At 33.1% G+C, this 17,242-nt stretch overlaps 1 protein-coding gene across 2 annotated transcripts in view; it reads right to left on the reverse strand.

Moving 5' to 3' along the window:
- Positions 1-17,242, reverse strand: part of LOC131853127 (protein bric-a-brac 1-like) — a 354,430-nt gene that overhangs the window by 315,990 nt on the left and 21,198 nt on the right. Inside the window, exons 2-3 of one of the 2 annotated variants that reach the window (XM_059203942.1) lie at positions 14,872-14,921; positions 2,268-2,514 (exon numbers count right to left, since the gene is read on the reverse strand). The gene's annotated coding sequence lies outside the window, so the exon portion shown is untranslated. The remainder of the gene's footprint in view (positions 1-2,267; positions 2,515-14,871; positions 14,922-17,242) is intronic. The other variant, XM_059203941.1, reaches the window with a different exon arrangement.

The raw sequence follows: 17,242 nt of genomic DNA on the forward strand, positions 1-17,242 counted from the left end.
ATGTCGTAACGTCAGTGTCCCTTCTTATAAATGTAAGGCTTAGAAACGAAGGTGGTAGAAATATTCGCCGAGTACATTAAAATCAATAAAATTATTTTTAGACCGTGTGCCACATTGTACGTTAATGACAGATCCTTGGTTTGCTACTCATTTGCATTTTATAAATATTTTAGCGTTAGAATAGATACACATATGTATATATGTGTATCTATTCTATCGCGAAAGTTTGTGAGTATGGATGCATAGATCGGTGGATATATGTTTGTTACTGTTTCACACATAAACCAGTGAACGGATTTTGATGAAACTTTACTATAATACAGTTTAGACATCAGAAAAACACATACGCTACAATTTAAAAAAATATTATGATAATTGGGCGAAATATAATGATAAATGTCAAGTAAGTGTAATGCAGACGAAGTTGCGCAGGTCAGCTAGTTAGAATATAATGGAAGATGTATGAGAAAAACCATTATTGGTGGATTTATACAGATAGATAAGTTTTTTCGTATCTAAGTACCACAAGGTTCAATTACAAGCAGTATATATTTATTGCGTTTAGTTAAGGTTTTGTTGGCGGTTACTTGTACACCTTACGAGCGTATCGCACCAAAAGTTTGCACAGATTGTCTTTTCTATCTACCAGTGTCCGTTGCCCCACGACATTTATTTGGGAAAGATGGCGCTGCTAATTCGGGAGCGTAACACAGTGGCGCTCCCAATTAATTTTCTTATGATACAGGCGACAAAACCGACAATTTATTCCGGTAATAAAACTATACTTATAAAAATCCATGACACATTATAGAATTTATATACCAATACGACTGAATACATGTATGTCATAGTAATACATAATGGCTAATAGCTCCGTGTCACTCGAGCAAGGATTTTCAGCTTAAATAGAGTAATGTTGAATACGCTATTTAAAAAAAAAGTAAATATATATACCTATGTGAATATGTATATATGTACATAATTACATATATTAATTTTAAATAACATTGAAATTATGATAGAAACTTGAAACTGAAATGACCGATTGGTATATTATTATCAACCTATATATATATATTCTTTATCAATATACTACAAATACCATGTATGTCTCAATATAGCCGGGCTCTCGTAACAGACAAATACATAACATCTTCACGGCTCTGGAAGTCAATCCGTGACCGCACACAAATTCTTTCTAATAAATATACTTTAAAAAACGTTTATGCTCATCTATTAAGTTTGCTGTCACAAAACAAGTTCTTCATACTGAACGCTTTCTGAACGTCGACTATTCGCTACCGAATGCCTATATTCGTAGCATTAAATCTGCCGTTATGACACATTTCTTTGGTAGCGATTGCCTCTAACATCCAAACCAAACGACGACCTTGGTGGGTAGTATGATTGTTTGTATCAGTCTTGGTTTTTTTCTATGTATAGGGACTAGACTATCTAAAGACAAAATGGCGCTGTGTGAATTGTCAACCTTTACCTTGTTATAACATTACTACACATTATTGTGAAATATCGATTGAACAACGGAAAGATTACAATGTGCATCGACATAATGACCTAAAAGGCTGCAGCCTTAATACAAAATTTACAGCCAGCCCTGATTTAACCCACATAATAAACGCATTCATACATACAGGGGTATAATTTAGCTTCTAATAATTTATTGGACTTCAAATGGTTCATGCATAACTTGACAGTCAGCCCCAGTTTAAGTGGGACAGTAGCGCATTCAGACGACGCAAAAATATTCCCCTTTGCACACATTTGTATTCTCTATAATTGTATATGTTTCAGCATTTTACTTTTAATTACTAATACGGAGTTGGATTTCTAATTCTTCTGTTGCAATTTTGTTTATTGAGGGTTTACGCTATTTTCAGGTTCTTAGACCTGTAACACTGCGCCGGACATATACCAATTGTGCTCGCCCTTTTTCAGAGTTCGCTACCTAGACACGACAGGAACAAGAATTGAATCTAAATAAGATTAAATCAGTCATAGTGATTAGCTAAGATACTCATCACGAGTATGACCGATGAACCAATCATCTCTGTGTTCGACCATATTTTAGGGACCCCAAAGACCCGGTCCACCACGCAACCACATGTCTGGACATTTCGTTTTTTGGATTTCGGATCATAACGGATGTTACGAGGTATCAATATTCTTCAAATTATTCTAAATGCACAAATTCATGCACAAACATGCATTATAAGCAAACTATCTATAAAGATCAATGATACACTTACGTAACAAAAAGCTCCAGAACGCACGAGTAACAGAGATGAGATAGCGAAGATTAGGGTAGCAGAGATAACGTAGCCGCGTCCAGTCGCGGTTGGCTCCCGAAGATGTGGATCTGCTGCTGACGCCGCCTCGATGTCTGCCGCCTCCGCAACGCCGCCGACGACGCTCCCCGTAGACCCGACGCTCGTAGACCCTTGCTACTGCAACTCTGCTACTCGACTTTGGAGTCGATGAACCCGTGTCTTTAATCTGCATGCAAGATAATAATAACATATAACTTCATATTTTTTTAAACAATTGTTCTCTTGAAGAAATCTGGTATTTCAGGTTTAAAATAGTAGGTTATAAATCATATTGTTTCAAGAATTATTCAAAAGAGCAAGATGCAAGTTTGTTTTTAGTTACTCTTGTAAGGAAACAGCTTTCTAAATGTTTTGTAGATTAAAATAATGAGTATGACTATTCAAAAGTGCTTAAACTTACGTTTATTCGAATTGTCTATTCTATTATATTGTCTCCTTATTTTATTGTTGTATTATCTATGCAATAACAAATATATAAAGACATAGACATATTTCATGATTGCATTAAATACCTCACAATACGTATACACCATAAAAAAAGTTGAATTGTTAATCTAATTTTTTGAAATCGACTTTAAATAGAGATATGTGCATTTAAGTATCGTGTAGCACGCAATCTAATTAGTGTACAATATGTAATTAATTAATGCATCTACTTATAATAATTTCAATTTATACATTTTATGAGTCCATACATTTTAGGGTCCAGTCGTCAATACAGTGTTGGCTGAATTTATTCACTGATGATGATGGTGGACCCAGTGACTGTTACCACATATCACATATGGGGTATCCAGGGGCATTCTCAACTGACCATGTTGTGGTGAACGGAACATTGGCATGGCGAATGAATAAGAATAAAATTATGTAGCTCAGAGACGCATGTGAACGGATTTCATTTCGCTCCATTACTAACACTACCTACTCTCCCCGACGACCAAGTCTTTTATACTGTGTCGCAAAGCATTATATTGAAGTAATATTCCATTCGTCTCTGCCAACTAAATTCTTGGACAGCATTGACGGCAAGAAGACAATAGAATAAAATAACATTTATTACATCTCACATAACAACAATAACGATGCTTACAGCAGTATGGTAGTAGATATATAAATTATTACACAAAATAAAGTAAATAAAGTAACGTATTAAATTAGAAATGATATCTTTACATAAAAAAAAACAATAGAAAAACAAATACCAAATAATAATAAGGTAAAATGCATATGGCCTCCGCCACTGTGGAGTGATGCGTCACTGTGTACTGATGCGTGTGTAAGGATATAACGAGCAGTCAACTACACACACTGGACTTCCAATATCCTAACTCTATTCAATACCTGATGATGCGTCGTTGAGAGGTGAAACACGTGACCCGATATGGGTGCAGACTCAATAACGGTTGAAATTTAATCACGATCATAGGAGGTCGTAACGGTAGTCAAGTTTCCACACAAGTATTTGTGGTCTTCAAACACACTTATAGCGGAATTAAACAAAATATTATAAACCCATTAAGTAGTGAAATGTACTTTCGGAAAATAGCACAAAATAATTCTCTAAAATATATAAAAATATCTGCCTTTTATGAAATTTTATATGCATATTCAGTAGGTCTAAGAATCGGCTGCTATCTATTTTTCATACCCCTGAGTGATAAAGTTGTACACCGGTAACATTTTTTTTTATTTTTAGAATATTTTATTTTTTATAATGTGGCTGTAAAAAATACATACAACCTTAAATTTATATTTAACCCTAAATGATTGAAACCTGAAAAAGCGGATGAATTAACAAGAAATTACTATGTATTGAACCCAAATACGCGTAGCAGTACAATATTAGTTTATATAATATTATCAAATGTTCGCTAACTAATTAACTTTTTGCATCCAATACATTTTTTACACAAAGTTTCATAAACGGCAATAATTAGCCGTAATTATTAATTTATAAGGTCATTAGTTTCTTGCGGCGTATTTTCACCAAATCCAAATAATTGACAACCTCCATGGTCTAGGGGTTCTTTCTCTTATCGTTAGTAGATTGTTTAATAATTTCTGTTATCGTGGATTGTATTAGGAGGAAGGGGAAAATTAGTATTTGTTAGTAATGTGGACTAACGAACTCACCGTTAGCAATGTACGATTTCAGGTTGACATTCACCCGATTTACCCTGAAAACCATGATGGTAAATTCCTGATGAATTTGCCATATCTTATCATCCTCCACTGGTGACCCGGCAGCATAAACTATTAACACAGGCGGGTGCACTATTACATTATCATCAATTAAAAAAAAATACATTTATATTCATGAGTTTTTTATTCATATCTACTGGAATTGGTCAAGTTGTTTTGACGACCACCCTATGGACAAGATCTATTTAGTTTTGACGACACTTAATAAAAACAATAAACTAAAGCTATTAGTATTGGAAATAGTGAAAAACAAAACTCATTAAAAACAACGACTATTCAACCTACAATTAAAGTATATAAATACAGTATGTAATCCTTCCAGAAAAATCTTCCAGAAATCCTTTAGGTACAAGAAATAGATATGAGTTTATAGAGATAGAATTTAGAGTTTAGAATAATCATACCGTAACAGTATGACAAACAACTCAGTTTTGAGTTTACATTAGTTATTATCTGCTGCACAAACGTCTATTGTTACATTGTGAAATACAATTAAACTTTAAACGTGTTGCTACTGGCCCGCGTCAACTTCATCTAGTCCCAAGCTAAGCGGAGCTAGTATTGTGGGTACTATACAAATGATATAAATATATATTTAGAATACTCAATGTAGATATTGAATGTGGATGGATGCAAAGGGGTAGGGGACGCCCTAAGATAAGATGGATGGTTTGTGTGAAAGATGATATGAATAAAAGAAGAGTATGCTCTATGCAGTGCTCTTTATCGGTCGTCATGTCTGAGACGACCGATAAAGAGCAGTGGAAGAGAAAGACATACTGCGCCGACTCCGGACCGACATTATCCCAAATAATGGGATAAAGGCAAGGCAATAATGATAAACACAGTGCAATAAATTGTACAAACATCCAGGATAATTCAGGATCAACTCAGTCAAATGAACATATAACCAGAATATAATATAACGCAAGCAATGTACCATGTCAGTTTACACTGTCTTTTTCCTTAATGTAATATAATATGGCCGAAGTCACTGCATTCTTCCTAATTAAATTTAAAAATTAATTTATATTTTTGTTATAATATACAAGCAAATTTGAAAAGAATAAGAGCTGAATTTCTTTTCAGTTCTTGTTAGTTCCGAAGCACTGCCAAATTATGGTATATCTGATATGTCAAAACTACTAGAGTAAAGATTTCTTTATTTTATTATAAATCAGTACAGTCCTTCCGTTACTTTATGTTTTCGTAATAAAGTTCGCGCTTTTTATTATTAGTATAGGATAATTACAAAACAAGCCCCAATGGCGTAGATATTTTTGATCGGATCAATCTGAAAGCACTGATAGTCAGGAACTGTCGGGCGTCTTGGCCGACCGACATGGGAATTCAATTAGGCACTGGATAATTGGAAGTCCCCTAGCGCCCTCTACCACAGCCTAACAGTTACTATACTATAGGTACAGCTGAATAACCTTCGCAGGCAAGACAGGCTTCACAAACGCACAGAATGAGGAAATTCGATTATACTGAAACACTATCTTATCTATCGTTAATACTGGAACAGATTGAAATATAGATCCAAGTTAGGACGGTATAAAGAGTGATTCATTTCATTCATTCAGTATTGGAGTAACGTTAAAAGTAACGTGAGACGAACTATCCATACATACTAATTATTGAACGTTACAGTAACGTTACTAATATACGTTATACGTATACTAATATACGTTAGGAATACGGAGACTATTAATTTCTTCTTTTACATATACCTATGTGGCAGAACTGCGTACAGAATATAGTGGTTCTATTTAAGGACAGTAGGTAGATGTAGAGGACTGTCATGGTCAAATTAGAACTTATAACTTGTGCTCAAAAGTAAACATGATTATATTAAACTTCTAGTACCTACTTACATTTTATATTCTAATTACATTTATTCTTTTTTCTTTTTTTTATTTCTTTACCATTCAATATTTACTTTAAGCTTATAGGTACAAATCATATTAATTAATTAAAAATATGGTCGTAATCTCACTGAGAAACTAGTTGGTGTCGTAGTCACTAAAATCTAGTTTTGCGTGGCGTGCTGGCGAACGGTTGTTGTTGACGCTAACATCTATGTTCACTTCCCTATGCTCCATTAAAGTTGTCATTATATAACGTATAATTAAATTTTGACTCCGAGCGGAACGGGTTACTAACAGAATCAATTATACTTAAAAATATTCATTGGCGATAATTTAAGGAACATCTATGAAGTAACTACAAAACTACATAGTACTATTGTTATAAGTAACAAGAACTTTTTCCAACAAGTACTATTTAAATAGATATAACCCAACTTTAAAAACAAAGTTTTTAATGAAGAAAGGCTATATTAAAGAGTTATAATAAAATATAATGTAAAATTACAAATAACAATAAATATTTTGTATATTTATTGTTATTTTTGGTTTTGTATACTGTAAATGAATTTTGTTTTTTTAACTGTTATAACTTGTAACTATGTTACTGTGAATTTTTAGACATTGTTTTTGATTTCAGGTTTTTGTGCATATATTGTACCTCAATTTTGTTAATATCGATGCAATACTTTATTGTTATGAATGAATTAAAAACTATCTAAGTGCTACAAAATAACCCATACCAAAATCTGCAGCTTTGAATCTAATACAAATGAGAATTGTCTATAACTGGGTAACATAATTAAATGATGTTTATGAACTACGTTTATCCGACGTAGATACGATTCGGTACTTAATCGAGTCTGATAATGAGATCGTACATTCGATACCTGGTTTAATTTAGGATTATTTGGAATGTAACTCATCGGGATGAGTTGCGATTTACTCGAATCGTGGTCAATCAAATATGTGAAATACTCGTATACTCGTAACTAGCTGAGCCCGATACTGCATAGTCCGTATAACTTTATTGAATAAACACCTATTGAAATAAAACAAACATCAAATCTTTAATGTAGCTTACACACATAGCTTATACTAATATACTCGTTGCTTACATTTAGCATGACTATATCCAACCAGTTAATGTAGAATACTTATTTAATAAAATAACTATCAATTTAATAAACATATTGACGTGTGTGTCGTGATTTTTCGCGTTCATGAGTATGATTCTTTATATTGGTCTGGATGTTTTTATGTATATTATTATGTATGATAAGCTGATAATTTTTCAATGTACCAAATTTGATTCGTCGCCAGACGCTAGAAGTATTTGCGTGCTATAAATATTCTTAAAAAATGTAGGGAATAATATTGGTGCAATATTATATATTATGATATATATTATGTAGTATAGTGGCCAGACGGCTTGGTTTAATTTATGCTTTTTGCACCGATATGACTGAGCTTTGTTCCCTTGGCCGCTTTTAACGACATCCTTAAGATGAAAAGAAATTGTGAGACATTGTATTCCCACTTCGTCGCTTCTAGGGGAATTTATTTATTATATTATTATTGAAGTAGAATTTTTAGTTAAAGTTTTATTAAGGTGTTATTGTAGAGAAGAGAAACGTATAAGGTATCTTTAGGCAAAATAAATTGCTATTTGTTACTCTCGCTATTATAAAAAAAGGATGGACCGATTTAAATAAATTTTATTTTGTTTTGTTTGCAATAATGCAATATCACTGCATTTAATCAAAGTTAAAATTCAGGACACCTGTAACTCAACTTAAAACCCTAAAATAAAATATAATATATGATGCCTGAATTACTTTTAATGCCCTTCGTGGGGAACTAATCTAACGTAAATTTTTATAATTTAAATTATTATATACCAAAATAATTTATATTGGTGAAAAATAATATGTCTTTACGAATATTATTCTTGATAGTACATATATACAAATGTATTGCTGTTTAGTTTTCCATGATTTGTTAAAAGTATTAAATTGTTTAGTGAGTGTAATATAAGTCCAGATTGTTACCATTTTCTAAGGATGATTGTGAATTAGTTCTCCGGCCTGTGCTTTCGTTTCCGCCGGCGGGACACCAGCGAAGAATGATAAGATGAGCATGAGGTCATATCAGATATTACAACAAATTCACTAGGAATATATCACGATGGTTTCCAATAGGAACGGCCTAGGTCAACCTGACATGGTACATTGCTAACTACGAAGTTATCAGTCCTAACTAACACTCCCGTTCGCTCCAATTTAGATTGCCCGGCTATTTCAAATCGCTCAGTGTCATACAATGACCGTAACGTCACAAACCCTTTCACGTTCGTACAGATTAATTTAAAAGTTGGAGTGCGTTTAGTCGGTGCCCTACGGCCCACAATGTGGCCTACTTAGTCCGCCCCTGTGGCCTACTTGGTCCGCCCCTGTGGGGGCTCGAGAGCACCGCCAGTCCATACGAACGCAGCACACAATCACACACTGCATTGTATGTAGCAGTCAATTCAATCATTATAACATTTGTATAAATGTCCAATTGGCTTTATATTAATACATGAAGCAAAAACTTTGTACCCGTTTTTACGAAAATTACGCGAACGGAGGAGTATAAATATTCGCACACTATGTATAGAGAACGAGTGCAGAATACTATTTTTTTTAATTATGCCTAAATATACGTTATACAATAAAAAAACATAAATAAAATTAATCTTCCTTTTTCTTTTGAAACACAGAAATTTTATTTTTATTATTAAGTCTTGATGGTGCAGAATAATTACACCGATTTTACTAATTATTTTCATGTTATTTTTAAAGTTTCTATTTCTCATTATAAAATCGTGCTTTATAATATTTTGCTTCCCTTATTACAAAATCCTCTCTTTATAATATTAGTATATTCGCACAAACATATTGACTGCAACATATATACACACAATAAATGAAACCCCATTCAATAGTTTATTGCGAGTGCTTCTCTTGAGGCAAATATTGATTTAAAATAGTTGCTTGAAAGTAATTGTGTTCTGTAGAAGAAAAATGCAAATTTACATTTATATCGAATTCTTTGGACCTGTTATAACGCTGAAAATATGCAGCTAGCTGAATTGAAAACTGCAACGCATTTCTCACTAGCTGTAGCCGCAACTCGGTACGCTTGGTATTCGCAATAACAATATATTGGAATTTGTTTACGAATCGAATCGAATTAAATATACCTTATTATAAAAAAGAGAGAAAGTATTGAAAGAAATTTCTGAAATAGGCGTGCACAAATTAGTTTTTGAGGCCGATCGCAAAAAATGGAGGTTCAGCGTGTCTGTCTGTGACATCGTAGCTCCTAAAAGAATGAACAGATTATGATTGAAAGCCGTCGATTGAGATGGTTCTTAACTTCTATTTATTATTTGTCCTGTCAGTTTCTCATTTTTCGTAAATAGTAAGCTTTGCTCAGAGTTAGCGTATAAAAATTATTCATTTTAAATTTGGAACGACTCGATACAGCTAAGTGCAAATTAATAGTATATTATCAATACGACTGCATTCAACGGGTTAAACGGTGGCCATCAAATCGTGCCGAAGGTTGGCCACCCCATTGTCATTCCTGCCACGCGACGATCGTGCCCGCGATTCGTGAGTCGCGAACGTGTGCTCACACTACACGCCGCCTTGTCGAATGTATCGCAACATTAGTATTACCGTTTTCATAGACTGTAATGCTAAAGGAATAATGATCAATATCGTTTGAATATAATATTTAAATATATATGTTTTGAACAACGGTGACCACGTTTATCGTGCTGTCATATTAGTCTTTACGTTGTAACGGTTAGAGTCATAATAGTTTGGCGTAAAGATATTGCAATTTGGTTTTTAGATAAGCGTGCGTGTACAAGAGCCGAAGTCAGTCGGACAATGGGCCACCGGTGGATTGAATACTGAGGAATTACTGTCCAATGTTGCAAATCGTCCGTTTTGTATTGAACTCAGTACTTGCCTTTGTGATGTCATAAAATTATTGTAAAATTACCATAATTATGATCGATACATACAAAAATCCTTACTTTACTACTATTATAAATGCAAAAGAGACTCTATCTGTATGAACAAATTTCCATACAAACTTTCATATTATATTTTAATTTATCCCCTTAAGGGCAACATTTTTACAAACTTTGAATGTCACCTAAATTTAACGTACGTACCTAGTCAGGTCACGCGCCAATATCTAGATTTTCTGTATGCAAATAAATTTAATTTAAAATTGAACCACCGACCTGTAGGGCGAAATGCATCATTTCGTCCACTGGTAGCCATAAAGAGTCAAATATGGACCGCAGTTCAATTACTTAGAGCGACCACGCACTGCGCCTGGAAGCCTATACAAAATTGAACAGGCCCGTTCTCAGGCGAATACCACTTGAATTTTAATAGCTGTCTCTTAGAGCTCTATTTTGGGATTAGGGAGACATGTCCCCTTGATGCTGCCAACCTGTCTGCTAATAAAAATCTCACCGTTTGCCAATCAATGTTTAATTTTATGAGGAGTTTCAATATAACAAAATGAAAATTATGTAATTGGTCCAGTACACTTAACAAAAACTCTATTTAGTTTGGCATATAGACAGAGAAGCCCAATGCAGTGCGGTCGAACACTATTACTCTTATTATTATCTTTAACTGTATGTAGTCTTTCCTCTATAAAAAAAGCTGCATCCCCATATGGTCTCTAACGCAGTACGCCCACGATGTCCACGTGTCCACGTGTCGAGCAGAGCTCGTAAATGCAAACTTGTGATTTAATCAACAGCCTAAAAACTAAATTTCAAGTTCCTATCTTTAAAAAAGATTTCCGTACAAGCTTTCATCTTCCTTTCAACCCTTTACAAACTTTTTTCGCATTAAAAAGTAGCCTATGTCCTTACTCGGAGTCTTGACTATCTGTGTACGAAATTTCATTTAAATCGGTTCAGTAGTGTTGGTGTGAAAGCCAGACAGACAGAGTTACTTTCGCATTTATAATATTACCAAGAATAATAATAGTATTCATGTGTATAAATTTACATATTAAACAATTAAATTTTAGCCGTATAAAATACAATTAGTAATTAAACAATAGAGTAGTAACATATATATTTATTTAAATAATTTTATTTCTTTTTATTACAAAATTCGAATGCTGCTATACTAGAACTAGACTAACTAAAAATAAATTAATACTATCAAGGCAACGTGTGGCAACTATTTTTGAAACTACATCGATGACACTGTCGATGACATTCCACTATCTTAGTGTAAGTCTAAATTAATTTCTTCTTCTTGTTCGCTCCTTTACTGTACTCTTTAATGAGCACAGAACATTTCGTCCTCCGTGTTGTCCAGATTTATTGAGGTCGGAGGAGATTGAGGCAGTGGATATACTCCATCTATCCCCGAATCTTTACTCAGTATTGACGCGTGCAACATTGCAAATATGGTAGAATTTTCTTCATTCCTTGGCAATCGGGCAAACTTCAACATGAGCTGTCTGTGGAAATATTCGTTAAGGTTAATTTGTTTTACAATATTTGGTTCGTTAGATACAAAATTACTAATAAATATATTTTCATATCTCTTTTAAATGTTGTCACTGGTGCTAGAATTGGCAATTTCTATTTTTCTATTTTCTAATACAATATTTTGGAACAAAAGATTAGTCTTTGGCATGATTCGTCACAGCAATATTTCTAGCTGCTAATTCCTTCTTGTCTTCTTCTTTCTGTGCTGCTAAATCTTCGGTTAATTTCTTCAATTGTTGCCGACTCTCTACCTTCAACTAAGCATTTGTTAGTGGAGCAGGACTCTCAAATTTCGGCAAATTCCTTAGTTTATCAAAAACTGGTAATCGTGATCTTCTATTGTTCGAGCTATTTTCATACCGGTTCCTTGACCGTGTCGGCCAAACTTATAAAACAATGTTGTTGCTTTGCTTTCCGTTGCGTATCAATATTTAAACTAAGTATCGAAATTAAAACTACTCTTCATTGTACCTGAAAAAATACAAGTAGTAAAGAATTCAGCAACAAAGAAATTTCAAAATAAATCGTGTATGTAATAAAAGTAGCCAAAGTTACTTTTAATAACATTAGTAAAAGTCCCGTCATAATCCATACAGCCCTCGTATAGTCTCAGAAATTAGCAAGAACAAACGGACAGCCAAACATATTTTTAAATGATTTATTTGATGTAACCTATATACTTCCTTATGCATTTAGATCATATTATATATTATCTGATCTTAAATCTTATTTATGTGTATAGATTCGAAAGTTTGTATTTATGTCTGTTTAATTGATTTTTCAAGACTAAACTTACATTAATGAAATTTTATATGAAGACACATGATATTACGAGGACAGACAAAGGCCATATTTTATCTCAAGAAGTAAGCATATAAAATGTATAATTATCTTTATACAGCGTGTAACGGAACGTAAATCGAATAAAGGCCGCGTCACACGATACGATATGTAAATATCGTAAAGCCCGCCAATGTTTAGCCTGTATGATTGTTAAGGGCGGCGGCACAATAAAGTAATAGTTTATTGACTGAATGTTTGTAGGCGCGTGCGTCATTAGCCGCGCCCGACCACCGCTCACCGAGCACCCAACGATGCCCATGCTCTGTATTTACAACAAGCGAAATCATATATCACAAAACTCATCGTTATTTTATTTTATCACTAGCTGATTCGCGCATATTCCTCTGCATCACACTTACATGACATTTATCATTATATTTCGTCCATTTACATATCTTCTGTAATTATAGCCTGTGTTATTCTGATGTATAAACTATATTACTGTAAAATATCAATCCGTTCAGTAGTTTTTGCGTGAAAGAGTGTCAAACATCCACCTATACTCACAACATTTCGCGTACTGTAATATTAATAAGATTAAGATTTACATATATGGTTTAAGTTATCTTATTTATAATATGGGTACTTACTTTATAATATAGGTACTAACTTGATATTTTAATTTTTTATTTTTACTAAAATTACAATTTATGTATATCAATTATTATTGGTGTACATTGGCGGCCTGGTGTGGGATCATATACAAAGTGTACCTTAGTTAAGTTGAAGAAACAAAATTCTATACTAAATTTCCTTCTTTTCTCCACGCAATTTTCGTAATAAGGTGTACAAAGTTTTTGCTTCACGTATATTAATATATAGATATAAAGAACTCGACGAGTGACTGAAGCCGGTGGCAGGAAGGGAGAGGCGAACCAATATTATAAGAGTGGAATTAGAGGAAATCGAAATCTTGTCGTGTCAGGCCCACAGGCATCACAACCCTATTCAGTATTCACACTTATATCTAACTACCAGTGACTTCATCCGAGACAAATTTAGCGTTTTTATATTAAAAACAAAATATTCTAAAATAAATTTAGCATAAGTTACTCCGTTTAGCCGTTTCAGAGATTAGCAAGAATAAGTCAGATATATATTTTTTTCAATGTAAGTGTGTATGATACACACTTTCATAGCCATATGGTCACTTTTATATTTATATGAAGAAAAATCATATAAAATGTAGAAATTTTATATTTATATGTGTAAAATAATCTAATTTTAGTTTATATTGAAATGTATAAGTATATAACTTAATTGAACAAAAAGAACCGAGATGGACACTACTTTCAAAAAAGACATTTAACCATTTCCAACAAAGTAAATACATTCTCTCAATATTAAAATGAAAAGAAATATTATTTAATACAATTTGTGCCAAATATTTCAAGGTTCAAATATTACTTATTAATTACAAAGTCTATTTATTAATTATGGAAACCTTAAAATATTCTATACATTTTTATTCTATTTAGGTTTTTTAATTACTTGAAAAAAAACGACAACAATTTATTAGAAAACCAACACCTTACAATCCAATATATAATATAAATATAGTACATTCCAAGAAAAAGCCAATAATACAGATTCAGAGATTTTGCAGCCAAAAACAAAATGTAGGAAACAGTATAAAGATTAGAGGTAAAGTTAGAAGGTACAAATCAAATAATGAATTATTAATATGGATAATAATAATTGCTTACTTGAATAAAATATGATTCTGAATTCATTCCAAATTACAGTTTACAATTAGCCATTTTAAATGGTGTGTAAGTTAGATAGTGTGATACATTAAATTATTATTCAATATTCAGCTTTGAATTCTGAATACGACGCCGTCATTGTATGGACTGCACTAACTACCATTGTAGTACATTTAGCTTAGATTAACACTAGATTGAGTTTCTAAAGGAACTAACAACAACTAGATTGTGTTGAAGTCGATATTCTGATTGCATTGTATTGTGATTTGCAGTACCCAGTCGGCTGCAAGTGTTGCTATTCAAATAGAAGTTGCACTTACCGAATGACTTTTATCTGCCAAACTCACTTGTTATTTAGTTTATTGGAATTCTGAAACAAAGAGGATTCATGAACAATGACTGTTTTCTAATAGGTACACAAAAATATAGTTTCACGATACAAATGATAGTTAAAAGTAGTTCAGAGAACACGAAACAATACATTTCATAAGAATTACATTGCCTTTAGGAGTATTGAACTAAAATTGTATTTAAGTATTAAAATGTATTTAACACTTTCAAATACTTAAAAAAATATTGTTAAAAAAAATATTTAGTTTTAATCCTACCTGGTTACCTCGGATTGCATTTCCATAAAAATCTTCAAAATGAATTTGTTCAATCAAAAACAATTATGTATTGTTGTTGATTGAACAAATTCATTTTGAAGTAGCAATGAAAAAACAATTTACACAGATACATCTAAAAATTATTTAATGTCTAACACTAGCTCGGAGTAGTAAGGAACGATTTATTGTTATTTATTATTTATGCTCAGTATAACTTGTACGAAAAGGCGAGCATAATGTCGTATGGCATTTTCCACTAGCTAACCTTTGATTCAGAAAGCGTTGTGGGGCAGTTATGACGAAGAACGATCACGAAGTTACTAATAAATAACGGTAATATTATACGTATTCATATATAATTTTCATATACTATAAATACATATAATATTACTATTTATTAGTAATAACATTTAACCAAATAATTACTATGATATTGTTGATGTTGTAGTTAACAGTATGTGACTAAAATGTTTCTGACTGCTATGACATTATTAATATAGTTATATGGATCTGAGCACGAATAATCTACCTAAATATCTCTCTATTATTCGTATAATTATTTACAAATAAGGATAGTGTACTTACCAGATGCAACGCTTGCATCGTACCAGCCTCATTCACGGTATGACGGTGTCTGCAGTTTGTTGAACTACCCTCCAATGTAATGATATACTGCGACCACTTTATACGTACTTCAAATACTATACCTAGTTGTAATGTAATACCCACATTTTCTTTCAGTTTTAATCCTCCTGAATAATAAATGTTTCTCAAACTTGTTACCGTTAATTTCTTTTCTTAATTATTATTAATTATTTTCTTAATTATATTACATAATTTTTGTTTTAGTTTAAACAAATTAACTTAATTACAACGTTATAGTTAAATTTTCTTGCAGTTTCCATATTATTTTTAAATCTCAGGACAATTCACGCAGCCCTATAAAGTCTCAAACTAAGCTGTGCTTGTGTTATTGGTACTAAGCAACTGACATAAATACATTTTTTTTTAAATTACATACTTACATATATGACGATAAAAATACTCAGACTGATGATAAATATTTATAACGTGCGAGGAATCAAACCCGCGCCATCGTAAGAAAGGTGGTGTGCAGCTAAACCGCTATTCCACCGAGGCAGTCGAATTCAAATATTTACGTACAAAACAGTACAGGGGAAGCGTACATAATATTTTAAACAATTTGCAATGTCACATTTTTTATTTTAATATATGAAATGGCATGGAGCGTCAACCGGTTTAAGTTGGCGGAGCACCAGTGGAGTATTGTAGGATGAGCATGAAAGAGCAGAAAGAAATTAATTACAGTGGCTTCCAGAACGAACCGCGTGAAGATCGACCTGACGTTTCTATCACTTATGATCCCTTTACTAACAATCCTCTCCTAGACAATGAATGCTATTGGCGTTTCAAAATGAATATATTGATTAATTTATTCGCTTAATATACATATGTTGGTATAACCCATAATATGTACAACGTTCTCCCCTGGCTCTGACGCGACGAGACGGAAAACGTAATAATTTTGGAAAATGTCTATTCGTACCACCATTGGCGGTGGAGTACCTTGCCTCCCGTCATTGGTTGGCAGCTAAATATAATTTAAACATTGTCACCACCGCGTGCGTCTCACATCAATTCATTTTGGGGGCGAGTGTTATTCGATTTTGCGATCTAAATAAATAAATACTGGGGTGGGATTTATTTGGTTGGGAGCGATTTGGGATTTTTGATTACACGACGCAATAAACGGCAATCAGTCGTACAAGTCTGCGGACAATTTTACTAGAAGTACACTTTGTACGAAACCATGTGTGTACATCTGTCTCGTCTAATTCCGCCGCCGGCTTGCTTAGCAAACTTGTACAGGATTGAAGGGTGGGATACTGCAGTGAAATTACAGGGCACGGAGATATAACAACTTAGTCCTTGGGAATGGCAACGCACGGAGGAGTATGCGAGTGCATAATTCAAGTGAAATATATTCATAGAACATACGGTCGTACCGAAATACAGAATGTAAAGTTAGGGATGTGGTTAATAAACCGATTTCATTCATTGA

This window comes from Achroia grisella, unplaced genomic scaffold, assembly GCF_030625045.1.
Source record: "Achroia grisella isolate CSIRO2021 unplaced genomic scaffold, CSIRO_AGI_Agris_v1 utg874, whole genome shotgun sequence".
NCBI classification, from domain to species: Eukaryota; Metazoa; Arthropoda; class Insecta; order Lepidoptera; family Pyralidae; genus Achroia; species Achroia grisella.